The sequence below is a fragment of the Bubalus kerabau genome, chromosome 18 (genome assembly GCF_029407905.1).
Source record: "Bubalus kerabau isolate K-KA32 ecotype Philippines breed swamp buffalo chromosome 18, PCC_UOA_SB_1v2, whole genome shotgun sequence".
Classification (NCBI taxonomy): Eukaryota; Metazoa; Chordata; class Mammalia; order Artiodactyla; family Bovidae; genus Bubalus; species Bubalus kerabau.
Window position 1 is genome coordinate 68,608,446 of NC_073641.1, and position 14,865 is coordinate 68,623,310.

Genomic DNA, 14,865 nt, shown 5'->3' on the forward strand with positions numbered 1-14,865 from the left:
CCGCGCCCTGCGACCCCACAGACGGCAGCACGCCAGGCCTCCCCGTCCGTCACCAACTCCGGGAGCCACTCAAACTCACGTCCACTGAGTCGGTGATGCCGTCCAACCACCTCGTCCTCTGTCGCCCCCTTCACAAGCCCCTCAAAAAGAACAGGGAGGGACTTTCCCGGTGGCCCAGTGGTAACAACTCCACGTTTCCAATGCAGGGGGGTACAGGTTCGCTCCCTGGGTGGGAAGAATCCACACGCTGTGTCCCAAGGTACATGTGTGCTCAACGGTGTCCAGCTCTTTTTGATGCTCTCTGCAGGCTCCTCTGGGAGAAGGCAATGGCACCCCACTCCAGTACTCTTGCCTGGAAAACCCCATGGACAGAGGAGCCTGGTAGGCTGCAGTCCATGGGGTCGCGAAGAGTCGGACATGACTGAGTGACTTCACTTTCACTTTCATGCATTGGAGAAGGAGATGGCACCCGACTCCAGTGCTCTTGCCTGGAGAATCCCAGGGACGGGGGAGCCTGGTGGGCTGCCGTCTATGGGGTCGCACAGAGTCGGACACGACTGAAGCGACTTAGCAGCAGCAGCAGCAGCAGGCTCCTCTGTCCATGGAATTCTCCAGGCAAGAAGGCTGGAGCGGGCTGCCATTTCCTCCTCAGGGAATCTTCCCATCCCAAGGCTCAAACCCACATCTCCTGCATTTGCAGGCAGATTCTTTACCGCTGAGCCATGGGGGAAGCCCACGTGCTGTGTGGTACACAAAAAGAACAGCCATTTCTCTCTGCGTCGGGGAACCACGGCTCCTACCTGGGCAGACAGCTGGTACAAGTTGACTGGCACTGGGATGCAGGCTAATGCAAACAGCGACACTGCAAGACCAGGGCTCAGTCTTGACTGGGGGTCCCAGCACAGGCTCCCTCAGAAACAGGCAGGGGTTCTGAGGGGTTGCGACCGGGCACTGTTGCCATGGCGCCTTTCTGCTCCCCCTGGATTCTCAGCCGGGGCCGAGGGCCCTGTGTTAGAGCCAGAGGAAGCGGCTGATGACAAGACAGACCGGTTCTCAGCCTGTCCCTGAGTGCCCAGACTTGAGAAGCACCAGGAATAAGCGATCTCATTCCCCAAGTCAGCTCAGGGGATTCCCGAGCTTTGGGAAAGCAGGAAGCGGACAGTATGGTGAGAAAGTTGGGGGAAAAAAACTTCTCGGGAAGCTACGGTCTCAAGGAATTTTCCACGAAGGAAACTGCAGGACCAACTGAGAAAGTGTTAGAATTCCAAGTTTGGAGAAACATGGAGGGAAGAAAAGTGAGCAGGAAATAAGACTGGTGGGGGATGCAGGGGGTGTGGGCTGGGTTTAGAAACATGCCTGCAGAGTGCTCAGGTCCTGAGAGTCTGGGATGGCTGACCTGAGCAGAATCCACACAGAGTTCAACACGGGCTAACAGGGATGCACGATCCAAAGTGGAGGAAAAAAACCCAGGAAGCTCAGAGTAGAAAAACCAGGTCCTAAAAAGTGGTTGAGAAGGAAATGGCAACTGACTCCAGTGTTCTTGCCTGGAGAATCCCAGGGATGGCGGAGCCTGCTGGGCTGCCGTCTATGGGGTCGCACAGAGTCGGACACAACTGAAGCAACTTAGCGGCGCAGCAAAAGGTGGCTGAAGGGGCCTTCCCTGGCAGTCCAATTGTTAAGACTTCACCTTCCACTGCAGGGGGCATGGGTTCAATCCCCGGGTAGGGGACTAAAATCTCGCATGCGGCATGGTAAGGCCAAAAAAAAAAAAAAAAAAAAAAACAACTACAGTTGAAGGCAAATTTCTAGGCTAGTCGCCACACATCTCTAGGTTATAGACTTATGCAGTGCTGAAGCGCCAAGTCTGAGGAAATGCTGCGGAGGTGGAGACCTCTGTAACTTTCTGTAACCTGAAGATTTCTCCCCTCTGGTTTCCACTTCTGCATGGGCAAACACTGGCTGTGAGTGTGTTAGCTCTCAGCTGTGTCTGACTCTTTCCGATCCCACGGACTATAGCCCACCAGGCTCCTCTGTCCATGGGATTCTCCAGGCAAGAATACTAGAGTAGGTGGCTATTTCCTTCTCCAGGGGATCTCCCCGACCCAGGGACCGAACCCTGGTCTCCTGCACTGGAGGCGGACGCTTTACCGTCTGAGCTACTGGCTGGCACGCCATAAAGGTGGAGCCCAAAGCTGCCTCGTTTTGCCTTTCTGACCGTTCTCCTGGGTCACTAACGTTCTGTGACACCAGTGTGAGTATGGATCAGGTGCCGGCAAACACAGCCGCCGGGCCGAGGCCAGACCACCACCCGCTGTCTACAGCTTGGGAGCTAAGAACGCTTTTTACATTTGTAAATAGTGTGTGTGTTGGGTGGGCGGCGGGGGCCGGGGTGGGGGGGATCAAAAGACTATTCCATGACACATGAAAATCGTACAAAATTCAGATTTCAGTGTCCGTGAATAAAGCTGTCCTGGAAGGCGGCCACGGGCCTCTGTTAACGTCTCGCCTGGAGGGAGTTCGGGGCGCGACAGGCCATGCGAGTGGCGATCTCATCTTTGCGCAGGGCTCGCTGAGCTCGGTGTTGTCCAGAGTTGCCGGGATCTGCGAGCCCGCCCACCGCGTCAGAACGAGGAAAGTGGTTGGGCAGTTCGCGCTTTGATGCTAAGTGGAGCGTGGGCTGTTTTGTTACAGCGTGCACGTGCGTGCTCAGCTGTGTCCGACTCTGTGCGACCCCACGGACTGTGTAGCCCTGCCAGGCTCCTCTGGCCGAGGGATTCTCCAGGCGAGAATACTGGAGTGGGTTGCCATGACCTCCTCCAAGGGACCTTCCTGACCCAGGGAATCAGCCCTGACTCCGGCATCTTCTGCGTTGGAAGGTGGATTCTTTACCACTGAGCCACCTGGGAAACCCCTTTGAGAACTTCACCAGCTGGCAAAGCATCCCTGGAGCTCACTTCCAGCACAGCTGTGGCAGACTCTAACAGAGGCCCCCACTGCCAGGCTCGGCGGTCATCACAGTGTCCCCAACTCATGGGAAAGCGGCGGTCAGGAAAATCCGAGAGTTTAAAACAGCACCCCAGGACAGAACTTCTTTTAAAAAAATGGATCAAAATGAGGCTACAGCCTCAGGAAGCTACCAAGCAGTTCAGTTTGCTAGCCTAGCATGGAAAACCATGTAGACTGATGGTGAGTCAATTAATTGTAGGAGCCAAAGAAACACATCCAGGGAATATAATCTTGTATAACAGGATTATTAGCCTTTTGGGAAGAAGAGTGGCTTGGGGAGTTAGGACACCAGGAGTGACACTTGATAGTTAAAAATGTAGGGAGAAGGCGGCGCAAGCGGGCATCCTTGGTGCCTGGTAAGTCCATGGGCGTCACTGCGATGGCTCAGCTGTTTATTCCAGGGGTTGGTGCTGAGGCTGGAGTGGCTGAGGGCTCAGGCTCTCTAAACCTGGGGCCCTCCACCCCCAGGGAATGGACCAGTGTTGGTCCACGGCCTGTTAGGAACCAGGATGCAAAGCAGGAGGTAAGCGAGTGACGCTTCATCTGTATTTTACAGCTGTTCCCCCATTAACTCACTTTACAGTCTGAGCTCTACCTCCTGTTAGATCACTGGTGCCTTTGCTGATGCTGCTGCTGCTAAGTCACTTTAGTCATGTCCGACTCTGTGCGACCCCATAGACAGCAGCCCACCAGGCTCTCCCGTCCCTGGGATTCTCCAGGCAAGAACACTGGAGTGGGCTGCCATTTCCTTCTCCAATACATGAAAGTGAAAAGTGAAAGTCAAGTCATGGCTGAGTCTTCATGATCCCATGGACTTCAGCCTACCAGGCTCCTCCGTCCATGGGATTTCCCAGGCAAGAGTACATGTCCAGTACATGGAGTGGGGTGCCATTGCCTTCTCCACAGCGGTGCCTTTAGATTCTCATAATAGCTTGACCCCTACTGTGCTTGAATCATCCCGGTCTGCCAAGAAACCGTCCTTCGTGGAACTGGTCCGTGATGCTGAAAAGGCTGGGGTAGGCTGCTGTATACAGTCTGTGGGGAACAACTAAAGGTGAGGCTACTTCCAAAGAAGTTGAGCAACCAACTGGCTCAGTACAGTGCAATCTACGGTGGAATCTGCTGAGATGTTGTAACTCATGGTGGTAAAAATGCGTGCGATAGACAAGGTACAAATTTACAAAGCTTGTGAAACTTGAAGGCCTTTAAGCCATCTCTTACACCAGCTTCCCTGGTGGCTCAGACAGTAAAGAATCTGCGTGCAACGTGGGAGACCCGGATTTGATCCCTGGCTTGGGAAGATCCCCTGAAGAAGTGACTGACAACCCACTCCAGTATTCCTGCCTGGAGAATCCCATGGACGGAGGAGCCTGGTGGGCTACAGTCCATGGGGTCGCAAAGAGTCGGACACAGTTGGGCAACCAACACTTTCACTTTCTTATGCCACCAATTTGTTGTTGTTATTGTTGTTTAGTCACTAAGTCATGTCTGACTGTCCGTGGCCCCATGGACTGCAGCCTGCCAGGCTCCTCTGTCCGTGCGATTTCCCAGGCAAGAATACTGGAGTGGGTGGCCATTTCCTTCTCCAGAGGACCTTCCCCACCCAGGGATCGATCCCTCACCTGCATTGCTAGTGGATTCTTTACCACTGAGCCTCCAGGGAAGCCACGAGTTAAATTTTATTCCCCAGCAACAACAAAAAAGAATCCCATTCTTCTCATTACACCTCTATTACCAAAACTGCATTGAGGTGTTATTATATTTTGAATTCTCTCGACACAATTTCTGTGAACGTCTGTTTCCTCTTATCAATTCCGACACCAAGGATCTTCCTTTGCCCTTTGGGCCAGAAAGCTGGGCAGACACACTTGGCCCTTTCCAGGGAAGTTCATAGTCCTTAGTCCAGATCACAACAGCAGATCTAATCTGGACATGTTAACTGGGTGTTCTTAGAAAGCACTCTTGCCTGTGGCCCCAGCACTCGGGTTTTGGACAGCCACTGCGGTCCGGGGCTGGCCGGTGGCCGGTGGGGACTGCACACACCTGCCCTGTTCCCCGGATGGCCTGGAAGGGTGCCCTGACCCCTGTGCCTGTGGGAGCCGGTCACAAACGACCTGGGGAGGGGATTTCTCTCTCTTTGGTCTCACGTGAGATGTCAGGAAAGGGGCCAGGACTGGAGACAGGGCCTTAGGCTGACACAGGTCTCTGTTGCTCTCTGTCCTTGGAGGGCTCAGCGGGGACCCTGATGTCCACAAAACCAGGAGGTTGGAACAAACTGTCCCAAGCAATGCCACCCAGGACCACAGACCTCCAGCAGGGAGCTGAGATCGTCCTCCCCACCCTCTCCTTCCCCAGAGGCTGAGAACGACCCCGGGACTGGCCGCCCTGGCTCACAGGCCGGGGCCCAGGTCTTCAGCGGCTGGACACTCAGATGCGACACGCCTTCCAGAGGGGAGCGCCGTGCCCACTCCTGGCATCTTCTGGGTGGTATTTCTCCTTCTGGGTTATTTCCTTTTCCTTGGAAAGCCATGCAGCTGCTGTGAGCAGCGTTTTCCTTTGCCTTGGGCCAAAGGGGCAGCCTCTGGACACAGCTTTTCCTGAACCTCCCTCCAGACTTTGGAGGGACAAGAGCAGCTCAAAGTTGGCGGTGACCCCAGCTGTTTATCCAGGGGAAGGTCCAGGCTCAGACAGGAGGGGAGGCGGGCGCCTCTGCTGGGCAGACACAGCTCCTGCCAGGAGCCAGGTCTGGAACCTAGGTCCCCTCGTTATGGAGCGTGTTTGTGTTCAAACAATCTCACACACCACCTCACTCTCACCATTGCCTTTGGGACACGAACAGTACCCCTCCTGGAAAACAGGTGTAAGTCAGACTGAAAATTCCTTAGCACAGAAATCATCTCTTGAGAAACCATGAAGTGCATCTTTGGAGAAACCAGGGTATAAAGCCATTTCCTCTTCTGCATACACAACCGCCAGGTCCTGAGGAGCTGGGAAGAAATCCTGTTTCCTGAATTATCAGGAGGGGTGTGGGATTAAACCTGACACTTCGTTCCTCATTGTGTTACAGCTTGCTCATTTTCTTTCTGTTCCTTGTCAAGAAAGAATATGGCCTTTCCATAAAGTTGGTGTTTGTAAGGCAATCAGGAACACGGGCGTGCTTGATGACCAGGTAAACCTAAATCTCTGAGATGCTGGAATCTCCGTGGTGCTTTGATGGCTTGAGGCAGCTTGCGGTCCACCTCCTTTTGGGGGTGAGTTTACACACTTAGACAGCAGAAGAGGAGTTCTCATAGTTTCTGACAGAATGGTCTCCATAATCCCTAATCCTACAGATGCCTTTTTTAACATGTCAGAACCATTACTCTTAACCTGATGAAAAGATGAGAACCAGAGGCTCAAGGGAACACGGCGGAACTCTCTCCTGGGTGATGATGGAGGGAGACAGCAGGAGGTGGCCCCCTCCATGGCAACATCCCCAGTGTGTCAGCCACCACATCCCAAGGGGTCAGCCAGGAGCAGGACCAGGCAGGGCTGTCTCTGTCTACTCATGCCGCAGCACATTAGGCTTTAGAAGTCATCTTTATTTCTTTATATTTCTACTAAGCTAGGACAGTACTTATGTGAATTGATGGAAGTGGGATATAAGATTTTGTGTGCTTATATATCTGTGTTGTTATCGTGACTACTTGAGAAAAAATGATCCAAAACTTATAAAAAAACAATGAAGGAGGGACTTCCCTGGTGACCCAGTGACTAAGACCTCACTTTCTAATGCAAAGGGTGCAGGTTCGATCCCTGGTCGGGGAACTAAGATCCCACATGCCTTGGGGCCAAGAAACCCAAAACATAAAACAGAAGAGATAGTGTAGCAAACTCAACAAAGACTTAAAATAAAATGGTCTATATTTAAAAAAAAAAACAGTGACGGGGATGGGAAAGAGATATTTCAAAATACTATCAGTGTTATCTGAGGGGTGGAATTCTAGGTGGGTTTATTTTTGTTTCCTTAAATTCTTCCGCACTTTATATAAGTTTTCTATAAGGAGCATGTGTCTCAACTACAGGTTCTTCTGCACACAATACGTAGACGTGTATTTTAAGCCCTGATCCCTAATACATTCAGAAGAGACCTGATGAGTGACAAGGAGAAATCTGATTTCTTGGAACCTGAAAGACTCAGGCAAAATCAAAGGCAGCAGTGGAGACACAGATATAGAGAACAGAATTACAGACGGGACGGGGGTGGGGGCAGGAGAGGGCGGGCTGCATGCAGAGAGTAACGCGGATACATGTACACTGCCATGTGTAAAATACACAGCCCATGGGAACTTGCTGTGTGACTCAGGGAACTCAAACTGGGGTCTGTGACAACCAAGAGGGGTGGGATGCGGAGAGGTGGGAGGGAGGTTCAAGGAGGAGGGGACATATGCTACCCACGGCTGATTCATGCTGATGTTTGGTAGAAACCAACACAATATCATTGAAACCAACAGCTCATATAAAGAAAGCTGAGCACTGAAGAATTGATGCTTTTGAACTGTGGTGTTGGAGAAGACTCTTGAGAGCCCCTTGAACTGCAAGGAGATCCAACCAGTCCATCCTAAAGGAGATCAGTCCTGAGTATTCATTGGAAGGACTGATGCTGAAGCTGAAACTCTAATACTTTTGCTACCTGATGTTGAAGAACTGACTCATTGGAAAAGACCCTGATGCTGGGAAAGACTGAAGGCGGGAGGAGAAGGGGACGACAGAGGATGAGATGGCTGGATGGCATCACCAACTCAATGGACATGGGTTTGGGTAAACTCCGGGAGTTGGTGATGGATAGGGAAGTGTGGCATGCTGCAGTCCATGGGGTCGCAAGGAGTCAGACATGACTGAGCGACTGAACTGAACTGTGGCTCAGCTGGTAAAGAGTCCCCCTGCAATGTAGGAGACCTGGGTTTGATCCCTGGGTTGGGAAGATCCCCTGGAGAAGGGAAAGGCTCCAGTATTCTGGCCTGGAGAGTTCATGGGGTTGCAAAAAGTCGGATAGGACTGAATGACTTAAATTAAAAAAAGATCCTAAAAAAAGACAGAGGAGCCTGTGGGCTACAGTCCATAGGGTCACAAAGACTCAGACATGACTGAGTGACTAAGCATGCATGCAAGAACAAGGCATGTATAACATGAGAACACAGCAGAAAACTGGAGAACAAGAAGGGCACACCACATCCTCGGCCTTTGCCATGTGGAAAACTTTTATGCCAAAGTACAGAGTGACTGGTTTGATCTCCTTGCAATCCAAGGGACTCTCAGGCGTCCTCTCCAATACCACAGTTCAAAAGCATCAATTCTTAAGTGCTCAGCCTTCTTTATGGTCCAACTCCCACATCCCTAAGTGACTACTGGAAAAACCATAGCTTTGACTATATGAACATTTTGTTGACCAAGTGACATCTCTGCTTTTTAATATGCTGTCTAGGTTTGTCATAGCTTTCCTTCCAAGGAGCAGGTGTCTTTTAATTTCATGGCTACAGTCCCCATCCACAGTGACTTTGGAGCCCAAGAAAAGATTTGTCACTGTGTCCCCTTTTCTCCATCTATTTGCCACGAAGTGATGGGACCAGATGCCATGATCTTAGTTTTTTGAATGTTGAGTTTTAAGCTAGCTTTTTCACTTTCCTCTTTCACCCACATCAAGAGGCTCTTTAGTTCCTCTTCACTTTCTGCTACTAGAAAACTCATACTATCTGTTATTAAAAGCAGCATTTCAAGAAAACTTCGAAGAAGCCAAATCCAGTCTTGGCCCAGCCTGCTTCCCTGGTGGCTCAGAGGTTAAAGCGTCTGCCTGCAATGCAGAAGACCTGGGTTCGATCCCTGGGTCAGGAAGATCCCCTGGAGAAGGAAATGGCAACCCACTCCAGTATTCTTGCCTGGAGAATCTCATGGATGGAGGAGCCTGGTGGGCTACAGTCCATGGGGTTGCAAAGAGTTGGACATGACTGAGCAACTTCACTTTCACTTTTCACAGAGTGACTGACAGTACAGTATTCTTTGTGTTTGCAGCCTCAGCTTGAAAGGGCAAAATCCTTGTTTAAGTATGTAGCTTTATCGCAGTTTAATCACTGTAATCACTAAATTCCTTTCTTTTTACAGAAGGAAGGATAAGCAAAAGGAACTGATCCAAATCTAGAAGTGCTGTAGATTACAGTGATGTCAGATTGTTGAGAAAGAAGTGAAACCAATAATTATTAAAATTAACAACAATTCTCATTTAAACATTTGAAAATGGTTAGATCTGCCATTTCCTAATAAGTAGATAAGTAGATGCATGCTCAGTCATGTCTGACTTTATGGCCCGTGGACCGTAGCCCAGCAGGCTCCCCTGTTCGTGGGATCCTCCAGGCAAGAATACTGGAGTGGGTTGCCATCTACTCCTCCAGGGGATCTTCCTGACCCAGGAATTGAACCTGCGTCTCCAGTATTGCAGGTGGATTTCCCATCACTGAGCCACCGAGGAAGCCCACCATTACCTATTACTGCCAGATCACCCAAGTTGGCTACTTAAGTGTTCCTCAAACTTGGGTTAGTTACCTTATAAGCTGCCCTGGGAGATGATGTCCAATTGCTTCTATTTTGAGGGTCAAATCATTTGCTGAATGATTGCGTTATTTTTTATAGCAATAAAACTGAACACGAGTCTTCTCCAACACCACAGTTCAAAAGCATCAATTCTTCTGTGCTCAGCTTCCTTTACAGTCCAACTCTCACATCCATACATGACTACTGGAAAAACCATAGCTCTGACTAGACGGATCTTTGTTGGCAAAGTAAAGTCTCTGCTTTTTAACATGCTGTCTTGGTTGATCATAACTTTTCTTTCAAGGAGCAAGCATCTTTTAATTTCATGGCTGCAGTCATCATCTGCAGTGATTTTGGAGCCCAGAAAAATAAAGTCTCTCACTATTTCCCCATCTATTTACCATGAAGTAATGGGATCAGATGCCATAATCTTAGTTTCTGAATGTTGAGTTTTATGCCAACTTTTTCACTCCCTTCTTTCACTTGCATCAAGAGGCTCTTTAGTTCTTCTTCACTTTCTGCCATAAAGGTAGTGTCATCTGCATATCTGAGGTTATTGATATTTCTCCCAGCAATCTTGATTCCAGCTTGTGCTTCATCCAGTCCAGCATTTCTCATGATGTATTTTGCATATAAATTAAATAAGCAGGGTGACAATATACAGCCTTGATGTACTCCTTTCCCTATTTGGAACCAGTCTGTTGTTCCATGGCCAGTTCTAACTGTTGCTTCCTGACCTGCGTATAGATTTCTCAGGAGGTAGGTCAGGTATCTGGTATTCCCATTGCTTTAAGAATTTTCCACAGTTTGTTGTGATCCACACAGTCAGTTGTGATACACACTGACTGCTTTGGAGCAGTCAGTAGGACAGTAGATGTTCTTCTGGTACTCTCTTGTTTTTTCGATGATCCAACAGATGTTGGCAATTTGATCTCTGGTTCCTCTGCCTTTTCTAAATCCAGCTTGAACATCTGGAAGTTCACGGTTCATGTACTATTGAAGCCTTGCTTGGACAATTTTGAGCATTACTTTGCTAGCATGTGAGATGAGTGCAGTTGTGCAGTAGTTTGAGCATTCTTTGACATTGCCTTTGTTTAGGATTGGAATGAAAATGGACCTTTTTCAGTCCTGTGGCTACTGCTGAGTTTTCCAAATTTGCTGGCATATTGCGTGGAGCACTTTTCACAGCATCATCTTTTAGGATTTGAAATAGCTCAACTGAAATTCCATCACCTCTACTAGCTTTGTTTGTAGTGATGCTTCCTATGGCCCACTTGACTTTGCATTCAAGATGTCTGGCTCTAGGTGAGTGACCACCCCATTATGATTATCTGGGTCTTGAAGATCTCTTGTATGGTTCTTCTGTGTATTCTTGCCACCTCTTCTTAATATCTTCTGCTTCTGTTAGGTCTATACCATTTCTGTCCTTTATTGTGCCCATCTTTGCATGAAATGTTCCCTTGGTATCTCTAATTTTCTTGAAGAGGTCTCTAGTCTTTCCCATTTTATTGCTTTCTTCTATTTCTTTGCATTGATCACTGAGGAAGGCTTTCTTATCTCTCCTGGCTATTCTTTGGAACTCTGCATTCAAATGGGTATATCTTTCCTTCTCTCCTTTGCCCTTTGCTTCTCTTCTTTTCATAGCTGTTTGTAAGGCCTCCTCAGACAACCATTTTGCCTTTTTGCATGTCTTTTTCTTGGGAATGGTCTTGATCACTGCCTCCTGTACAATGTCATGAACCTCTGTCCATAGTTCCTCAGGCACTCTGTCTATCAGATCTAATCCTTCGAATCTATTTGTCACTTCCACTGCATAAGGGAAAAGCTTGTACACAACAGGACCCAAGAGAAAGGAACAGTGACCCCACAAGAGACTGACCCAGACTTTGCAGGAGTCTCTGGCGGAGGCGTGGGTCGGCGGCGGCCTGCTGCAGGGCTGGGGGCGCTGAGTGCAGCAGTGCATCATGGGACCTTCTGAAGGAGGTCACCACTGTGTTCATTACCTCCACCATAGTTTGGTCAAAGAACAGAGGGAACACAGCCCCTCCCATCAACACAAAATGGGATTAAAGATTTACTGAGCATGGCCCTGCCCATCAGAACAAGACCCAGTTCCCCCCTTAGTCAGTCTCTCCCATCAGGGAGCTTCCATCACCCTCTTATCCTTCTCCATCAGAGGGCAGACAGACTGAAAACCACAACCACAGGAAGCTAACCAATCTGATCACATGGACCACAGCCTTGTCTAACTCAATGAAGCTAAGCCATGCCCTTTGGGGCCACCCAAGAGGGACAGGTCATGGTGGAAGTTCTGACAAAACGTGGTCCAGTGGAGAAGGGGATGGTAAACCATGAACAGTATGAAAAGCCAAAAAGATAGGACACTGAAAGATGAACTCCCCAGGGTGGTAGGTGCCCAATATGCTGCTGGAGGTCAGTGGAGAAATAACTCCAGAAGGAATGAAGAGACAGAGCCAAAGTGAAAAACAACACCCAGTTGTGGATGTGACTGGTGATAGAAGCAAGATCCGATGCTGTAAAGAGCAACACTGCATAGGAACCTGGAACGTTAGGTCCATGAATCAAGGCAAATTGGAAGTGGTCAAACAGGAGATGGCAGGAGTGAATGTCAACATTTTAGGAATCAGCAAACTAAAATGCACTGCAATGGGTGAATTTAACTCAGATGACCATTATATCTACTACTGTGGGCAAGAACCCCTCAGAAGAAATGGAGTAGCCATCATGGTCAACAAAAGAGTCCGAAATGCAGTACTTGGATGCAATCTCAAAAATGACAGAATGATCTCTGTTCATTTCCAAAGCAAACCATTCAATATCACAGTAATCCAAGTCTATGCCCCAACCAGTAATGCTGAAGAAATTCAAGTTAAATGGTTCTGAAGACCTACAAGATCTTCTAGAACGAACACCCAAAAAAGATGTCCTTTTCATTATAAGGGACTGGAATGCAAAAGTAGGAAGTCAAGAAACACCTGGAGTAACAGGTAAATTTGGCCTTGGAGTAGAGAAGGAAGCAGGGCTAAGGCTAATAGAGTTTTGCCAAGAGAACGCACTAACCATAGCAAACACCCTCTTCCAACAACACAAGAGAAGACTCTACACACGGACATCACCAGATGGCCAATGCTGAAATCGGACTGACTATATTCTTTGCAGCCAAAGATGGAAAAGCTCTATACAGTCAGCAAAAACAAGACTGGGAGCTGACTGTGGCTCAGATCATGAACTTCTTATTGCCAAATTCAGACGGAAATTGAAGAAAGTAGAGAAAACCACTAGACCACTCAGGTATGACCTAATTCAAATCCATTATGATTGTACAGTAGAAGCTGAGCCACAAGGGAAGCCCAAGAATACTGGAGTGGGTAGCCTATCCCTTCTCCAGCAGTTCTTCCCAATCCAGGAATCAAACCCAGGTCTCCTGCGTTGTAAGCAAAGCTATCAGAGAAGTTCATGGGATTATCCAGGTAAGAATCCTAGAACTGGTTGTCATTTCCTTCTCCAAGGGACCTTCCGGACCCAGGGATCAAACCCTTGTCTCCTACGTTCGCAGGCGAGTTCTTTACCACTAGCACCATCTGGGAAGCCCCTTGTGTGTTGAGTGTTAGCTGCTCAGTGTCCGACTCTTTGCGACCCTGTGGACTGTAGCTAACCAGGCTCCTCTGTCCATGGGATTTCTAAGGCCAGAATACTGGAGTGGGTTGCCACTTCCTTCTCCAGCGGATCTTCCCGACCCAGGGATTGAACCCAGGTCTTCCATCTCAGCCACCAGGGAATCCCTGGAAGTCCCTTATGACACATTTAAAAGAGAGGCTGACCAAGGCTTTCCCCAGGTCATTGATGGATTCCAGCAGGAGGGAAGCTGAACCTCAAGCAGGTGACATGCTTTGAGGTGCTACTGTGAGGGATGACAACAGAACCAAGATCCCACGGGGTCACAGACCTGGCTGAGCACATGCCTTGTGGTGGGCGTTTGAGAGTCCGCACTCTGGGACTTGGGGGTGGGGTGCGGAGTGTTTGGCCCCCTTCCTCTGTGGCCTCAGGGTAAAGGTGGTAACTGGGGGCCCCAGTGGCAAATAAACAGCTTTGCGCTCCAGTGGGACTTGGGTTTGTGACTACCGTTACACGGAGGGGCTGATGAAAAAATGATGCAGTGAGTCGCTCCCTGACTGCCCAGTGGGAATCAGTGACACAGGCACCCTGGGTTCGGGTCACACTGAGTCCCTGCTTGGATTGACAGAAAGCAGAACACGAGCTGAGACAGGGTTGAGGGCGCCACCCCAGGACCCCGGCGTGGAGAGGCTCTGAGCAGACCTGATAACCGAAAGTTGCTCATTTCCAGCACACACGTGCCTGGGGTGAGCAGGTGAAAGGTCGCACTCTGCATACAAACAAAACCCAAGGTGATGTGACAGGGTGTGGACAGTGCCCTCTGGATTCAGAGGCCTGAGATCAACAGCTGACCTCCGCGCTGACCCTATGCAAGGGCCGCTGGCACAATGACGCGGTTTGCCACGGATAAAAAAAAATGCCTACAAACATCCTTGTCCATCCCCAGGGGTCAGGGCCTTGGTGTGCTCTGACAGCTGTCCCTGCCTCGTTCCTAGGCAGGCCTGCCCCGCCGTCCCCGGCTCTCCTCCATAGAGGTCCTGTTGATTCTACCTTTGTACTTAGCAAAAGTACAAGAGTTTCTCTCATCCTCACCGACGTCTTCAGAGAACGTCTTGCCTCCATCTACAAGCCCACCAATGAGCAGGGAGTCAGTGGATCCTCGGACAAGGTGTGCTAAAGGAAGATTATAAAAACATGCAGGCAGACACCCCTTCCCACAGACCACGGGAAGCCCCTCCACCTGGCTCTGGTTCTTCACGATGCTAATGCTCCCTTAGGGCAGGGTCAGCCCACAACCCAGCCCAGGGCCTCGGCAGATGGCCACCAAGTTACTCGGGCTTGCATCTCCCGAGCACGTGTCCCAAGTCCCGTGGTTTGTGTTTCTCCCACCACCAGTCTGACTCAGGTTGGGATTCACACATCCCTTCTTACTCAGTCTGGGCTGGCTGGCAGAGCCCCAACAAAGCAGGGGCGACAGACCTCTCCCGACTGGCGGGATGCTTTGGGACAAGCTCTCAGTCCATCGTGCACTCCTGTTCTTGTCCACTTCCTTCCGTAATTAACAGCTTGGGGCAGATCAAACGGAGGCCCCCACTTCCCCAGAGGCACAATCCCTGCTGGGACCAATCGGCCCTTATTATCAGGGCCAAGCTGAGCATA

General features: G+C 49.8%; 1 protein-coding gene across 7 annotated transcripts in view; it reads right to left on the minus strand.

Moving 5' to 3' along the window:
* The window catches only part of SRD5A1 (steroid 5 alpha-reductase 1), a 40,541-nt gene that overhangs the window by 15,763 nt on the left and 9,913 nt on the right, over nt 1-14,865 (minus strand). The gene's annotated exons all lie outside the window — the stretch shown is intronic.